Source organism: Salvelinus sp. IW2-2015, linkage group LG2, assembly GCF_002910315.2.
Source record: "Salvelinus sp. IW2-2015 linkage group LG2, ASM291031v2, whole genome shotgun sequence".
NCBI lineage: Eukaryota > Metazoa > Chordata > Actinopteri > Salmoniformes > Salmonidae > Salvelinus > Salvelinus sp. IW2-2015.
Window position 1 is genome coordinate 7,670,609 of NC_036839.1, and position 18,869 is coordinate 7,689,477.

Here is an 18,869-nt window from a genome sequence, read left to right on the forward strand (position 1 = left end):
CATCTTAGCATACACACACGCAACCCGGGGGGGGGGGCAGACTAACATCACCTGCAACCACCCTAGCCTGTCCGAGTCAGCATTCCATCAGCATCTTCAACGTTTTTAAATTTTTAAATCACACACTCTCGCTCTCACACATACAACTCTTTGAAAGCGGCCCCTATCGTCAGACAGGATCTGAGTCCCTCCTCTCCCTCTGCTAGAATAATATCCTCTGTGGACAGGCGAGGTGGAGTGCAGTAATCTACAGCAGCTGCCTCAACATCATTAGACTGGACTACAGGGACACAGGTCCCCTCACCATGTCCCTGCATACCACAGTCAGTCACGGCCCCCAAACACTGGGCGTCCCCATATTACACAAGGACCCTAAAACAGTCGGCGCGGGAGTCCCCTAGGTTCCCACATTAACACAGCATCCACRTCTCGCACTGCTACTCCCAGCTGACAGCCACACGTGTGTGTTTGTGTGTGTGTGGTGGCAGGGGTTGTGTCTGTGTCATCAGCAGTGTCTGGCCCTCCGCCCTGTCAATGGCAAAACAATTAACTGTGAGCCATATCAGGATTTAAGGTCAGAGAGGGAGAGAACTAAATATTGCATGGAGAAACTGGAATGCGTGCATGCGTGTGTGGGTGCACGGGTTGGTGTGCATATATATATATATGTGTGTAAGYGGGTTTTTTCGTGTGTGCGTTTTTGGGATTATGCGTTTATCCGAGTAGGAGTGTATTTCAGTCTGTGACTGCTCAAGGCCTTATTGGGCTCCCAAGTGGCGCAGCGGTCTAAGGCACTGCATCTTAGTGATAGAGACACCCTGGTTCAAATCCAGGCTGTATCACAAACTGCTATGATTGGGAGTCCCATAGAGCAGCGCACAATTGGCCCAGCATTGTCTGGGTTTGGCCGGTGTAGGCAGTCATTGTAAATGAGAATTTGTTCTTAACTGACTTGCCTAGTTAAATAAAGGTTAGATAAAAAATTATGGGTAACATGGTTCCGTCTTCTCTGATTGGCAGAATGGTTTTGCWGTAGTCCGGCCCCCTGGACACCATGCAGAGGAGAGCACACCTATGTAAGTCCCACCCCTTTTATGTTTCTTCCGTCTCATTCGATCAGATCTTGTTGACATCATTATGGAACAGTAGAGAGATTTTGAGCAGAATCAAATGTTCAGAACCTGTCAGACTCACAAAATGTATATAATTTTTTTCGCTCCCCTCCCTCGTCTCTTATCATTACATTACATAGGGGATTCTGTTACTTCAACTCAGTGGCCATCGCAGCTAAACTCTTGCAGCAGAGGCTCAGTGTCAGTAAGATCCTGATTGTGGATTGGGTAAGTTTACCTTGGACTTCCTGTGCTTCCACACAGAATAAGGCAACAAATAATGTGACCTATCTTTCAAAAAAAAATGTTTCAATGTTCTGTGAGTGTAATATAACGACAATACATCAGGGTTCTATATCTATGAAACACATAATGTCAGTCGTTAGTATCTGTCATATTGAAAATTGTCCACATGCCCAGGAAGAGATGGCTGCTGGATGTTGGTAGGATCATTGCTGGGTTCACTATACGGCTTCCCAAWGCCTTTGAACCTCTTTTCATTTCCTGCCGTTTTTCACTGAGAGACACTTCTACAACTAGCCCTGTCATCCAGTCAGCAAGCACAGTTTTCTTTTTACTCCTTTGTTGTATTAGAAAATGTCTCGATGTAGAAACGTATAAAGCAGGGGGAGACTGTAAAAAAGGACACTCGGTTAAAAAACAAACCTTCTTTAAAATGTGTCAATTGTATGAGATAAAGCCTCAATATAGAAGCTTAAGTCACTTTTTTWRATGTTTGACTATGTGGGAAGGTCTGTTCAAATGAAATGGATGTCGTAGCGATGGGATTTTTAGGACTGACTTAACCCAATTGATTGCCTAAAACATATTCAACCCTCTGAACCGGTCACAAAGAGTTTGTAGRGTTGTGGTATGTTAGATAGTGGCTAAGCATGGCAATTGATAGAGTTTGTTTCAGGGTGTCCACTTTTCTACTTTGGTGTAACTCTTCTATGTCCATCTGACGACTGATTCAAGYTCGATGTTGTTKYTTAGCGCACAATGCTTATGAATAGGTGTTTAATGTGAAGACCTGATCCAAAATCAGTTGTTAGAGTCAGGGAGAAAACCTAAACCTGCCTACCCCCGTCCCTCTCATATCTGTCAGGATGTTCACCATGGCAACGGCACACAACAAGCGTTCTACAGCGATCCCAACGTTCTCCTACCTGTCACTCCATCGCTACGACGACGGCAACTTCTTTCCTGGCAGTGGAGCGCCTGATGAGTGATGGGCAGAGTTGGGGATATGCTCGCGTGTGTGTGTGCCTGCGGTGCACGATTGTCTATGTTCACTTTAACTGCCTGCACAGTGTGCAAGATCTCAACACCAATAGTTTCTGTGTGTGTGGTTACAGTAGGCTAACATATATCAATGGCTTTAGGAACAGCAGTAACATCAGGCAGGATTAGGCTACCAACTACCTAGCCAGTTGTAGCTCAATCTTGGGTGCAATGATCACATTCCCACACTGACATGACTGTGTGGAGGCTCATTGATATAACGTTACGTTAGCCTAAGAGCTACAGTAGAAAAGTTATAAATTATATAGCTGTCGGCTATATTGGCCACGACCGTTCTTTGTACAGCTTCAAATGTCGAACAAAGTTGGAAATTATTGCGCCTCCGTCTGTAATTTTCTTCCCGCATGTTTGCAAGTTGCATTCGCGTTTTTGTTGATACAGTGGCGTCTTTATATCCGAAAATAATAATTTGGGTGTCATCTTTCCAGGGCTCCATCTGAATTCACCCGCCGACGTTCCTCTGCACTGCCACGCACAACTTTTTGTCAGCTGGCACAATTTGATTGGCTGCTGTCCGATTCAAACTGTAATCCGTTAAATGAAGAGTTGATGCGCTGCACACTTTTTTTAATAGCATAATATTTTATATTTGGGCTTTGGGATGGTATCAAGTCAGGTCGAGTCAAAAGGCTCAAGTCCAAGTCAAGTCACGAGTCATTGGTATTAAAGTCAAAGTCGAGTTGCAAGTCATCATATTTGTGACTCGAGTCCGACTCGAGTCCAAGTCATGTGGCTCGAGGCCATACCTCTGTTATTCAGAGTATTCATAACATGGCTAACTTAGCTAGCTAACATACATTTAGAGAAAACAAGTTATATTAAGTGGCTAGCTAGCATTAGCAATGTTTGGTGGTCAATGAGATTGAGACTAACGTAACTCACCCCATTCCGTACAAATGTGTGCAACCGCAACATTCAAACGAGGCTACAAAGAAAACTAATGGGACTGTAGTGACTGTGTTGACTTCAAAATCTGAGGTGTAACTAGGTTTCTATTCAAGCGTTGATCGACATGGTAATGGCTCTATAGTATTGGAGAAAAGTTGTAAAAAACGGACCCTCCTGCTACATCGTGACGTGTCATGTCGTAACGTACAGCACGCATAAGCAAACTATTTCTGTCTTACAATCTCTCTCCACCAGGTGTAGCACTTCTCTCATCGTTTAAAAACAGAAATGGACAGTGACAGGGGTAAGGGGGGATACCTAGTCATTTTTTGCATCATCATTGCATGCGATCATCATTCTCAAAGCCGCTGTTTACTTCTAAGATCACTTTAGCACCGCCCTAAAAACCCGATTCAAATTCGACACAAACCTTCAAATACGTATCTAATGACACATTATATAAATTCTTTATAGTGTTTTATTTACATTTTAGAGGCGATAAGGTGATAAGTGGACAGATCGAGTGAAAAAAAGCTATTTCCCACACAACATCTCTCCTTCTCACTATCACACATTAGTTTCGCTTCCCACCCGCCATTTAAAAAAAAGACCCGACGGGGCTCATTGCCTGCTTGAATTATGCAAGAAAACGGGCAGCGTTTAGGTCATGTAATTGATCATGTTGGAAAGGGGAGAAATTGTGCTTTACAATGATATTGACATTACAGTTGATCTGGAAGTATTACGTTTTTGGGGCGCTAAAATAAGGGCAATTGTACGGACCAAGGCGATGTACGAGTTTACGTGAGTTTACTATAGCTGACTAACCAACAATGTAACAAAAGTATAATTTCAGGTTTGAAAAACTTCCTCAACAGGCTCTGCATTTAAGGATCACAGTAACAAGTACTCCTGGTTCAATGTTCAATTATTTAGCCATTTAAACAATTCCTTTTCTAAAGAAAACTGTTTTTCCCACTGTCCTCACTGGCTTTCATGCATTTAAAACGTGAGCTTGTTTGAGCAGTGTTGTCAACAATTTTTCAGTGAGAGGTCGCTAATGGCTTCTTAATTTGTCGCTAAAGTTGCTAGATGACGACATCACAGCACCAATTTACKGTACTGCTGCGGTCCCCGTTGCACAGACAGCCTCTCCCATTCGTGTTTGCTGCAGAATTAAGTGGCTAAATACGCTTAATGCTATCAAAACCATAGAAAKGCTCGCAACTCCTCAAAGGCAGCCTGAAAAGTAACTGCATTTGTCGCTTGCCTCTTTTACCAATAAAAGTCGCTAAATTGGCAACACACTGTCCGAGGTGTCGCACTCGACGATAGTTGCTCTCCATTGGGAGCGCTGTGATTTGTTGCGCCAAAATTCTGGGKCGTTGCTTAGAGAAGGGTCAATCGATTTTTGGAAATGTTCCTGTTATTCATATYCAAAATGGCAACACAAAGAAAACTCAATTGTTGTTAGTATTCCTTGGTAATTGCTACACTATTATATTGGCAGTCATCTAACATCTCCTGATTCAGGTTTCTTAATGATGTGGTCATTAGCAAGGCCTTCTACCACTTAGGTCAGATTATTATTGTTGCTTGTAAAATGCCCAGACTTAATGTAAAAGTGTGTTAGTGTGTGTACTTGTGTGTGTGCGTGCGTGCGTATACTAGARCGCGTGCTCTCGTCTGGCAGGTGCAGTCTGAGCTTTGACAGGTAAATGGCAGCAATCCCAGCAGTATTTTCCTAGCTGGAGGCTGTTCTACAGAAGAATTGTCTAGAGTGTGTAATAGTACAGTATATGCATGTCATTTTGCTTGAGTGTGTGTGCATGTTGTGTATGTGACTAACCTATGTTGTGTTGTAGGTGGGCACTGGGGCAGGTATGGGCTTCAATGTGAACATGGCTTTCACCGGGGGACTGGAACCACCCATGGGAGACGCAGAGTACCTGGCTGCCTTCAGGTAACACACTTGTCACACACAGACTAGCTACCACAGAGTATGATGAGGATTTCTTATGCTAGCAACATCAGCGTCAGAAATCAAGAGGGAGAGAAAGAGAGAGGAGCCAGTTTAGTGTTGAATTTACAGCGGTGGGGGTTGGCTGTTGGTGTGTAAAGTGCTCAGGGAGCACTTGGCTGAGGAGAGAGGTGTATATCAACAGACTGAAGGTCCCAGTGCTCAGTTTGTCCTGACAGTTCCCAGCTCTGGAACCATATACACACTGCTGTCATGCCTGCAAGTCTACAGACGCATATTAAAGGGATGATTCACTCTAATATCACTCAATGCCTTCTTGACGTTAATGTAGATGATTCTGGATGTTGTCTTCATCCAAAGATTTCAACTTAAGCCGAAGTGACTGATAGAGTAAGCTATTGTTAGCATTAGAATATAATACATATTAACAGTTGATTGCAGATTCAGGACAACTGTAGATGTTTTTGAGGGGGTAGAAATGTAGATGAACTAAGAMAACGGATTGGGTGATTCATGTCAAATATGCCTGCCAAATTGGAGGCACAAATACAACCATGTGAACATCACTTGGGGTCAGACCTGGGTCAAATAATTGAATATGCTTCAGGTGCACTTGATTTAGTTTGCCCTGTACAATGCAAYCAAATGGATAGTCCCAAACGTGTGTATATTGTCCACATATTGTCTATTTTTACAGTGATAGCTATTAGCAGGATACAGTACGTCAATGTTACATTCAAGGCAGAAATACTGAGAGAAGTGTAACTAACAAAAGGTCATGTTATGCCATGACTGTATGGAATTCTCCCGTCGTCCAAAAATAACTGAACTCATGATACTGTAATGCCTCCTTTTCACAGCTTTTGAGTGGCCTCTATATGGCTGAGAGGCAGGGAGGCTTGAAGTATGATGTGTTGTAATACATGGCCGAGTCAGGCCTTTGTGGCAGCCTCTTTTATATGCCAAGCAGGCTGATGCCAGGGCTGAACTCCATTAGGTCCGCTCTCCGGGGCTATTTATAACCCACCTACACACTCACACTTTACACACACACATTATATGAGTATGTGCATATAAATATCCAGTAAACACACACACACACACACACACACACACAGAGAAAAACACAAACATCATGCAAAACTCATGCACGTATGCTCATCACCAATTCCCGCAAACACACAACACAACACAACACACACACACACACATACACACACACACACACACACACACACACTCTCTTGCAGGCATACGCACCTACCCGTACACACACAAGCATACATGGCATTGCATGCAAGCATAAACTTACATACAGTACATCCTCACACACACTCACACACACGCAGACATGTGGTTGGGGCGCAGGGCAGAGGGTGATTCACTTTGAAGATGAGCCTGTCTGGCCAATTGGTCTGAGCTGCCGGTGCAGGTAGACAGTAGACACACATCAAACCACTCTGTCTCAGTCTACTGACTGGCTAGCTGCACGCTATACTATACTAACCAGGACAATGTGCCCTGCTAATGTACCCCAGACCTCCACATAACCCTGCTCCTCACGTAACCCCACACTGACCCTTTCACATCCAGACAGATGGATCACATGCTGTACAAGCCGCAGTATCGTATGTTCATATGGATGTGTACAGTATACAAGAGGTGGGACATGATACATATTAGGGCGCATATGTACCTATATACTGTATATACATATCTATGTCGACAAACCCTCAAGCACTGTGCCCCCACCAATGTGTAGCACGTCTTCAGGTATTGTCTCTTGTGTTGTTGTATATATATATATATATATATATATAAAAATAAAAAAAACACCTTTATTTAACCAGGTAGGCTAGTTGAGAACAAGTTCTAATTTGCAACTGCGACCTGGCCAAGATAAAGCATAGCAGTGTGAACAGACAACAACACAGAGTTACACATATAAAGACACATTTTATGCGTTTATGCTCAAATCTGTCCTTTGTTTTTAAACCACCCTGCCACGTTATGTTGGCGCTGCACTTGATAGAAGGGAAATTGTTTGGAAAGGGTAAGAAATCTTGTTCGTTGATACTCTGTGACAATGTAGTAGTTACAGATTTCAGACTGTGGGAAACACTGGAGTCAACATGGGCCAGCATCCCTGTCGAAYGCTTTCGACACCTTGTACAGTCCATGCCCCAACGAATTGAGGCTGTTCTGAGGGCAAGAGGGGGACCTATGGCCAATAATCTGAAAGGCTGATACCGAGCAAAGTCCATGACCTTTATGAGATAAAGGATTGATGTGCCCAATCTTAAATGATACTGTAGCCCCTACCTGTTTTTATGTAGACCTGAATGAGATGCAGTAAATACACGCAATATAGTATTATAGCCCCACCTCGACTTCCCGGCCCGGCTCCACGAGGGGGCCTCTTTCCTGTACGAGAATGATGCGCGAGTTGGGAGCTACCGCAAAACTACCAAAGAACCAGGTAAGGATGGCAGTAGAACAAGGCGAAATGCAGCAGGATATATTGTGGAGTGGGCTGGGGAYGCCACAGAGATTGGCGCACAGACAACCACATATCGGCAATCCTGCATTTTCTGTGGCCGAGAAGCAACGCGATCCACAGCTGTGCGCAATGCTGGAGCTCACGGACTTGCTGAAATGGAGCATTTAAAAAGAGYAAGCAACGGGAGCAGAGACAGGAGRCTCGGCTCTAGGTGGTRGAGATGGCACTTATTGATCTACAAGAAAACAACGCTGGCATCGGGGCACAAGACCAGCTGGGCCATGGGGTTGGAGCAAGCAGAGGCTCGCCTGATTGCGCCAGTCGGCACCCAGATCCAAGGGGCCCGGTGCCAGTGACGTTCCGGTCGAACCTGTCACTTCCCAAGGTCACTGACAATGATGAAGTCGATATGTACCTCGCAACATTTGAACGGATGGCGGCTACGTGTGGCTGGCCGAGAGAAGAGTGGGTGATTCGGCTTGTCTACTAACAGGAAAGGCAGGAAAAGCCTATGTGACTATGGCCATCGTTCATGATTATGACAGTGTTAAGGAAGCAATACAAAACTAAATATGAAATCAGCAAAGACAATTATAGAAAGCGCTTTCGTGAAGAAAAGACAGAGGCGGGGGAATCCCCTCAGGGATTGTTTGTGCGTCTCCGGGAGCTTGCCAGGCGCTGGATACCACCAACGGAGCACACAGTTGAAACTGTCCTGGATGTTATCGTGCTTGAACAATTCCTTCTGATGATTACATCTGAAATCAGAGTTTGGGTTTGGGAGAGGGACCCGAAATCTGCTGCAGGRCGGCGCGTCTCGCAGAGGTCTACATGTCTGACCAACGGGCCTTTTTCCAATGCAAACACAGTGGCAGCTGCTTGACCCAGTCGGTTTGTGGKATAATGCGGGACACATAGTAAGACACAACACACAGTCTTCTTTTAATTGGCAAAGGGACCGTAGGTGTTTTTCTTGTGGMCTAGTAGGACATAAGGCAGACAACGTAATGTATGGCGCGCAGAGCTAATGTGCTTTTGTGCTACTTGCCTACGTCTAGTTTACGCCCTAGTGAGTTGCAGGTTAATGAGCAGCTATGTGAGGTGTTTCTAAATGGCAAGTTGTTGATGGCTTTGGTTGATACTGGCAGTACACAAACACTCGTTAGGGCCGGTCTAATTTAAGTTAGTTGCAGATTATGGGCCTGTAGTACAGGTTATGTTTACTGTGCATGACCATAGGTGCATGACCATAGGTGCATGACCATAGGTTCATTCTGTGTGAAGAGATGGTTGATGGCCATATGATGTTGTCCTAGGGACTGATTTCCCCATATTGTCAGAGTTGCTAGAGCCAAAGCAGCGTCTACAGCACCTAGGGACGATATTGAGGTAGATCCGAAAGCGAGGCTCACTATGAATGGAACCAAGTGTGCTGTGGCCCGAGAAGAGGTCTTGTACTTGAGTTTCCACATTGGCCCAGAGGGCATGTGCCCTCAAGTGGACAAAGTAGCAGCCATCCAAAAYAGTTCTTCGCCTAGCACACGAGCTGCGGGTGAAGTCCTTCCTGGGGCCTGAACTGACGTTTTGTGCCAGACTTCTCAGATGTGGCCCTACTCGTAGAATGAACTGACCAAAACCAAAGAGCAGAAACAGTTCCTGTGGACCACAGCCTGTGAAAAGGCATCCCAGAGTCCCAAATGGGTGGTATGTAGCCATCCAGTTCTGGTCAGTCCAGACTTCGCCAAGCCTTTTGTGGTGCAGACTGACGCATCCAACGTGGGGCTGGGAGCTATGCTAGCTCRGGGAGAGTCGGACAGGAGAGATCTGTTCTGTTCATCGGCTGAAAATGGAAATCACATGAGTCCAGSTATTCAGTGGTTGAGAGAGAGCACATCGCACTGAAGTGGAGCATCGAGAGCTTGAGGGTATTACCTTCTTGGTAGCGCTTTCCTTGTCCAACATAGTTGCAGACTATGTTGGACAAGGAAGCCCTTCTGTACTGCCACATGTACCATGATTTGTTTGTTATTTTCATCAGCCTGAGGGCCATGTAAGAAGCTATATTAAATCTTCCTTTACTCAGTTTTTGTTTTATGTCCCTTAATAAAAAATAGCAAAAAGGTTCAAATGATTGGGTGATRGGTTGGCGCCAAATCTGTATCTCCACTGCGCTGTACCAGCACCATGGACAGTGCATGCTGCAGCGTGTGTGTGTGTTTGTATGTAGGGAGGMTATGGAAAGCCACTYGGSGGYYAGGTWTGACTCCATAGAGTTTCCATAGAAAGCATGGAARAACACTCCTCATCTGTGRTCGGCKACGTGAATAACGAGGTAGGYTACGTGAATAACGAGATACGCCTCTGCCTGTAATAWTTWGATTTATAAGGAGGGGGTCAAGTTTAYGGTCGAAGCTGCTTCACTCAACTCTGCCTCACGCCGCACCACTRTAGAGTTTAGTTAGCTTCTGAGCTTTCTGTAAAAGGTGTTAGTGTTATTAGCCTATTTAGCTCTAACCAGCTAATCTACCGCTGCCACSATGGATATCAGAAATCAAACCACCAAGGCCGCCGCAAAGCCCAGCAGCGAMGATGCTGCCGAGCTCCAGCTAGCTCCGCGTRAAGAGCCCACCCCCGTGTTTGCAGTAGGCCGGCATTGCATAATGTATTACGTGGGTGGATGGAATTTGATCCACAGAAGTGCCGTATCGCATCGGCTGTGTACAGCTGCATTCACATAGGCTGTTTGTAATAGGTGAATTACCCTATCTAGCTTGTAGCCTATATATTCATTACCAAATAGACATTTCTTTACTGTGTAGGGCACGGAGATGGRCTACAGATTTCGCGCCAACCTGTCACTTCAAAAGCACTCAATGGTCTCGGAGTCTCGGCATTTSCGCTTTATGTTTATTGTGGTATAGCGTGATATAAGCAGAGTTCAATATAATTCCAATGCAAGAACCCCCCCCAAAAAATTGTGCCCCCTCACCGATTTCAACTACCCCCTTAGACCCTGCGCCAGGATAAAGTGACTGTCGACTTCTCATAGGCTAGGTGAAAATTCCACCACTTTGATCCACCTATCCAATCCTATGAGATGTACACAAGTAGATGGAGAGAGAGGGGAATTGATTTGACATGTTTTCTTACACTTTCCATGCCAATAAATCTTMTTGAATTGAACTGAGAGAAGGCGGGTCGGGGGGCTAGCTTGGGGGAGTAGGGGCTAGGGGTCAATTTTGGAGTGACAGGGATGTGGGTCTTCCCCTTATTTCACCCAGCTGGCCCCCGGCGCTCATCAATCCCACAATGCTGCAGTGAGTGTCTCCTCAGCCTCTGATTTACAGCACCCAGAGGAAAATGGCCAGCACAGCCCAACAGTCCATATATCTACTCTCCCGCCATCTCTCTCTATCTTTCCCTTTTTTACGTGTACATTTTAGTAATTCATCAGACGCTCTTATCCAGAGTGACTTAAAGTAGTGAGTGCATGCATTTTTTTGTTTCTTTTCATACTGGCCCCCCGTGGGAATCGAACCCACAATCCCGGCGCTGCCCTTTTATACGTCCCTCTCTCTATCAAACACACAGACAAATCCACCCCGTCGCACTCCTTATTCTCTCTCGCTCTCAGCCAGTGCCACATTGCATTTGCAGGGGATCAAGCCTGAGCCTCCAGAAAGGGAGGAAAATAAGATAAGAAAATTATCCCCTAATGAAAACCAGAAGTCCCGTCTCTCTCTCCTTCCCTCACGCTCCCTCTCTCATCATGAACTTGGGGAACAGAGAGGAGAATTGAGCTTAATTCAAACCAGCTCTACACAACGTGAGATGACAAGGCTTTGAAGTGTGTCGGAAAAGCCTTTGAGCCTGACATGTAGGCATCGCTAGCGTTAACCCTTTGTTGGTTAGTGGGTTTGGGCGGTATGGTTTTCAGTTTTTTTTTGGTGTTCAGTCAAGCTATAGTATCTTCCTCCTCATTCACTGCCCTTGTTTAGGACTCCACTTGAGAACACACCACACACCCTGGTGGGGTGTTCTGCGGAGGAGAGGTTAAAGCGAGGAATGGAAAGGAGGAGTGGAAGATGGAGAGAGTCCCTAGAGAGGGAGGTTTCCCTGGTTCTTGTCAACGCCACTGAGTGAACAGCTGCCTTCATTCTGAAAGCGYGTTCGCGTGTGTGCATTTGTGTGYGTGCGGCTGCATGTCTTAGCACTCAAAGCATTCAGGGAATGGGGGAAATGATGAGGACTTGGGTGAACTATGAGKGAACAAAGTCCCTTACCCCTACACAGACTTCTCAGGCCCCCAAAAGAGTGCTCATCTTCCTGCTCCGTCTAGTTTATTCCCTCCCAAAGTGAAACAACACAACCTCACTGGGGAAAAAGGTAAAGAAAACACTGCAGGTGAACGAGAGAGATGTGGCTCATCTCATCTTCTCATATCTSTGAAAAATCCAATAGCTTCAGGAATGCCCCAGCCAAGATCAGAGGAGGAGGATAATTAATAATTAACATAGTAAGACTCCAGAGCCACTTCTGTGGGAAGGTTGACGTGTTGGGCGACCACCTGCGGAACTGATGGGGTTTCAGTGGTCTCGATGAGCATTATAGGTAGAGCGCATTGAGTAGTCACACGTGCGTCGTCGATATCTTGTGCGCGGGTACGTGCGCGCACTGTATATTTGTACGTGTGTGCATGCATGTGTTCTTATGCATATGCGGGTGTGCACACTGTGTGTGTCTGTGTGTGTTTCTCAAAAGGAATACTACCGCGCTCCAAGCACGCAAATTGGAGCACGGGAGGGTCGGAGTATAAGTCCAAATCAAAGTATGTGAAATGGAGCACGGAGGGYACTTCTCGGATGCGTACTCCGCTTGTTGATATTTTGAAGCATGCATCAATGCAAGCTTCAACGCAAAGTATGCACAGAAATAGGACGCAACCACGTAAAAAACAACATTTCTTTAAATTATTTGAGCTGAAGTATGAGAAAATCAACTCTAACTTCAGAACAAAATGTTGCCCATTCTCATATGTTGCCTAATGACAATATTTTATCTTRATATGTTAATAAATACATACTGTGTTCATTTTGGCATGTTTACATGCCTACAATGCCCACTRTAGTGTGCATAGATTGCAAGCCAATAGAAAGTCAATAGCTTGCTACTACTGTTCGCTAGCTAGATAGCCACGAAGAATTGGTAGCTAGCTACCTGCGAAGAATTTACATCTACCTTACATTATTTTTAGGTGATTTTTGCCTGTTTAACTAGCTGGCTAGCTAGATTATTTAAATTCACATATTGATAGCTGATTATTATGAAGTAAAACATTTTGTTTTGTGTATGTTTTGTTTTGTTTCTATTGTTGCAATTGTCCTGGCTGTACGATGCTTCTCAGATGGTATGTTTTATGCGTTCTCTACACTTTCGTCCTCACAAGAACGTATTCAAGAGAACATCCTCGGAGAATGCACTCGGAGCATGAGAGTGTGGAGCACAGTAGTATGCATATTGAGATACACCCTGTGTGTGTATGTGTGTGCGTGCATGCGTGATGAGGATATTACAGTGGGTCARGGGGATTTGGGTTAGGCCTGACTGTCTCAGGAGAAAGAGGTGTTCAACCCTGAGGCTTAGCAGGTCCTCCCAAAAACGCTCACACACACTGCCGGGATACACATACACACAGACACACATACCTACACAGTCCAACCAAGGTCCATGTATTGAAGAACACACTGAATGTGCAACAGGTAATGCCTAAACATGTTGTAAGCACATTTTATTCAACTTTATTTTTCCTTAAAGGCGCAATGTGTAGAAATCACTCCGTCATTCCAGGTGTGGGATCCTAATTTGATCACCCTGTTGCAGGAGAACTTTCCTGCAAAGCAGGACATTTTAAAYGTGTAGTATATTTGAGGTTTGAAAAGGCTTCTGAAGTTTGTAATTTACATCCATTAATTATAATTCAAAGAACAAAAATAGGACTGCACTCTGGTGAATAAACTGAAATTGACATATTTTTATTGCTGCACAAACATTTTGGGTATGAGCCCATCTTCAGCGTGCAATGACAATCAATGTCACGACAATACCACACACAGGTGGGTAAAATGATAAATTCTCAGTCAGTATTGGCCCAATCAAGGGATCCCAGCAGAGGGAGCTGTAGGGGAAACATGACAATCAAATAAAGATACAAATATATAAACACAATACAGATACTGTACATTATGATGTCATTGCCTAAATGTTTGTCCTACATATTTATAACTTACAACCAAAAAACAAGAAAAAGAACATTCCTCTTTAAGGTGTGCTGGGGAAGAAGTGCCTAATAACCAATATGTCTCTCTTTGGAGAAGTAATTTATCCCTATCGCCTTCCCTACATGGTACCTTCACCATTTCAATGCCCATATAATGTAAGTCACTTAGTTTGTGATTATGGTTATTGAAATGCCTGGCAACAGGTGATTCTTCATCATGGTTGTGAATGGAGCTCTTACTCGCAAATGTCCTTGTCTTAAGTTCACGTTTGGTCTTACCCACATCATAAAAGTTACAGGAACACCTTAGGAGATATACAACACATTTTGTGTTACATGTTATTCTACCTCGGACCTTTTATCCTCTCACCCGAATGKGGATGSATAAGAGAGTTCACTCTGATCATGGCAGAACAGTGAACGCAGTTGTAACCAGGGAAATTGCCATCAGGAATGATACACATCAAATGCTACGTTTTTTTCTTAGGCAAATCTGACCTTACTAAACAATCCCATACATTTTGAGGTCTCTTATAGCAAAAGCTCGGGGGGGGGGGGATTCAAACGCTTTACCAAAGTTGGGGTCGCTGTGCAATATGTGGCAATATCTATTAACCACTTCCTTGATCAACCTTGAAATGGGACTGTAAGAGGGAGGAGAGGAATTCCTTTGACGTGGTTCCAATATTGCATTCCACTCAGTTTGTCTTACTGTCTTAAGGCAATTGTTCCATAATTCTTCTTTATACCCTCTTGTTTTGAATCGTTCACGTAAATCTTTGGTATGTACACTACCGTTCAAAAGTTTGGGGTCGCTTAGAAATGTCCTTGTTTTTGAAAGAAAAGCAAAAAAATGTTGTCCATTAAAATAACATCAAATTGATCAGAAATACAGTGTAGACATTGTTAATGTTGTAAATGACTATTGTAGCTGGAAATGGCTGATTTTAAGTGAATATCTACATAGGCGGACAGAAAACCATTATCAGCAACCATCACTCCTGTGTTCCAATGCCACGGTATGTTAGCTAATCCAAGTTATATCATTTTAAAAGGCTAATTAATCATTGGAAACCCTTTTGCAATTATGTTATCACAGCTGAAAACTGTTGTTGGATAGGCAAGTCAGTTTAACTAGGCAGTCAGTTAGAAAAAAAATGTTATTTACCATGACAGCCTACACCCGGCCAAACCCGACAACTCTGGGCCAATTGTGCGCCGCCCATGGGACTACCAATCACGTCCGTGTTGATACAGCTTGATTCAAACCAGGGTGTCTGTAGTGACGCCTCAAGCACGGAGATGCAGTGCCTTATACCCTGCGCCACTCGGGAGCCCAGCTGGTAAATAAAAACCGCAAAAATAAACTTAAGGACAGGAAGCATGGAAATAGCACACATAGAACGGATCTACCGCTTATCAGACTTGCTGTTCCATGAGAATGACAAAACTATTACTCACATTTCTATGTGAATTTGGTCGGGGTGCACACAACGCTACATGTTGCGCCTTTAATCTGAACAAACACATTCGGTGTGACTGCGCAGTCGTGGCAGGTTAGAGCAGAGCAGTATACATTTCCCCTTGATATCCAAACCAGAGCACACCTCAGCGACGACACTTTACAGGCAGGAASTAGCTGACGGAGGCAGTAGGGTTTTGGATCCGACCCCACAAACCCAGGATGTCCCATAGCAAAGACGGCCTCGTAAATATATTTCAAACGTTTTATCCGCCGGCATAATTAACCAAGCGTTTTTCATCTACCACATAGATATCCACTGATTCACGCCTATAAAAGCCCTCGTTTCCACTCACACTTGCTCTCTAATTGATCGCTCTGGCTTTCCCAAGGTTGTCGTCTGTTTTAGAGGGGGTTTGTTGATGGGGAATTTGATGATGGGAGCAGTTTCTGATGGAGGGATGACGTGTGTGTGTGTGTGTGTGTGTCTCCAAACACATTAGATCTGAGGGAGGTTGGGGAGGGGGTAGTGTGTGATGCTCCGGTCACCACGGTAACCGTCATACTTACTTAAGCTCCCCCCCGTCCAATCTTGTGGCTGGCCACATGAGTGCCTGTGGCCAGCTCACTCTTTGGGTTGGGGTATTTTATGTGCTTGATATTAATGGTGTGTGTGTGTGAGCACTTCTAAGCAGCTGAACAAATATTTCCAAGACATTACTACTCGGTTCATCTCTTTTGGATATTTGCAGCCTACATGTATTGCAACCACCGGGTCATGCTATCATTATCTTACTCTCATTTGGTCTCAATCATTCTCTCCTTCACTTCCTCACTTTACTCATCTCTTACTCATCTTCCTTCCTTCTGTCCACCATCCCTGTGCTTTATATATTACGCTAGTGCCAGAGGCATGCTGACACAGTCCGTGATGCACACACTCCGCTGTGTATCTCAGCTGTCTTGGGTACCAAGCCTCCTAAAAATACCGCCTCCCTCTCTCTCCCTTTGGGGGGAGGCCACCGCTGCAGACAGCTGTGTGTGTGTGGGTGGGCGTGGTTTGCCCATTGGAGGCCTATAATTGTGGCGACGAGAGCAGGATGGAAAGAAAGTGAGCCAGGAGACAACCGCCATGTTCCTGAGGTCAGCAAAGTAGAGGGTTCCTACAACATGACCCTGAGGCACCCCCTCACACAGCACCAATACTCTGCCTATCCAAATACTGCCGGGCCCCAAAAAGCACAGTGTGCTCTACTGCTTGTACCAAACACACAGTTGCACTGGGAGAGCCATTCATACTGTCACTCAGATAAGTCACACGGAACCTACACGAAAGATGCCCCGTCACAATGACAAACATTGTCACAAGTTGTCACAGGCACGTTTGTTATTAACATTCTATCTCAAACCGATTCCTCTCAGTTCAACGACAACAATGTTGACCGCATAAAATGATTTACACAGGTGGTTCAAGAAAGCTTTACTTAGAGTACAAGGAGTACAGCGAACACTCTAACTATAGCCTCAAAAGATGGAGGTTGTTTCCCAAATGGCACCCTATTCCCTATATAGTGCACTACTTTTGACCAGGGCCCATAGAATAGGATGCCATTTGGGACTCAGCCTGAGTCACTGTAACCACGGGTCGCTGTATCAAAGAGATACATTTGTTATCTATYTATTTTCCTTCCTCCAGCTGTGTGAGAGAGGGCAGATTGTAAGGCCTCACTCGCCACACCCACACAGCCATCAACACAGACCAATGAGAGAGCCTCTCCTCCAAACTAAAGTATCATTATGTAATTGTGTATTATTTTTCTCCGGTTCACTTTCACTACTACCTGACATGTGACCTCCTTGCTCTCACACTTTGTAGTTTGGGGGTTTCTACGGCCCTGTTTTTTGGAGAATGTTCCTCCCGACACCAGATTTGTGGCTTTGATTCCTGAATGTGAGGTTATATGTTGTTTACTGAATGTTTGGATTAAAGTGGCTGCCAATTGGCCAGGTACATTGCACTGTAAGTACTGTATGTGGTTCATAGACGGCTTAGCTGACAATGTCCCGAAAACGATACGCACACGTCAATGGGTCAGAAGGCTGTCGGTTGTTGTAATTCTGGATGGCTAGTTAGCTAACAACRACAAGAARCTGCCAYGTGGGGAATAGTAGGTGTCTCGTTTCAGCTCGCTGTATCTTATTCTTGATACCATGTCTTGGTTTGACTGACACGTCTATGCTAATATGGCAAAAACTGTAACAATGTATTTGAGAGACAACAAGTGCTCATTGTGCAAATTGATTTATGTTTTCAGTAAACATTGGAGATGAAATATAGTTTACATGTTGTCAACAATTTAAGCCAACCCTGTCTGTTTTGCACCATAGTGGCGCACGTGTCGGTTTTGTTGCTAAACAACCAACCCGTATATTGGTTTGCGTGGACAGTACCAACATCAGCCTCTAGGTGGTGTCTACCAGTAGGTATGTTTAGGTTAGTCACTGAAGGTRATGATGGCACTGACTGCTTCTTGTCTCTCTCTCACTCTCACTCTTTTTTACTCCTTCACAGGACGGTGGTGATGCCCATCGCCAATGAGTTTGCCCCCGACGTGGTGCTGGTGTCGTCTGGCTTCGATGCCGTGGAGGGCCATGCGTCACCCCTGGGAGGGTACAGGCTGACGGCCAAATGTAAGTGACTTCCTCCTTTTCCCCTTTCTCYCCACCAACACACTCGAGTCTGACTCGAGTCACCAATTTGATGACTTGACTTGACATAAAATAAATAACCTTGACTTGGAGCCTCAAGACTCGGGATTTGACTTTGACTTGAGACTGATGACTTTAAATTATCATGCCATTATCATGTAACGTTTTGACACTCATTTTGTGGCACAGAGTCTCCGTGGATTACTCTCCATGCAGCCAGAGACAGTAGCCGCAGCATCGGACMTTGCAAATGAAACGTGCAACATATTGGCTAGTGAAATGCACAATTGGCCCTSTGATTGGACCAGCAAACTGTCAATCAACACAGGTCGGGTGAACTAGTGAACAGATTGCTGATTTGCTGTACAGCTATAGGATCGGGTGCAGCGCAAAGATGAAGTTGTAGGGAGAGAGGATTGCCATAATAAATAAAAATGCAGCTCCAAAAATAGTTTTATGATCAAGAATAATAACTGTTTACTTTGCAAGCTCACCAGCAATGGGGCATCAAGCAACAAATAGTCCTACTAGCTGGTCTTTTGGTATGTCAAAATTGGTTGAAATTGATCATTAACTTATGGCGCTTGCATTTGGAATTTGTTGTTAAAATGTCGCGCACTAGCGACTCCTGTGGC

The 18,869-nt window shown here is 44.7% G+C and overlaps 1 pseudogene; it reads left to right on the top strand.

Annotated features, from left to right (window-relative positions):
* Positions 1 to 18,869, top strand: part of LOC111972666 (histone deacetylase 4-like) — a 143,298-nt pseudogene that overhangs the window by 107,260 nt on the left and 17,169 nt on the right.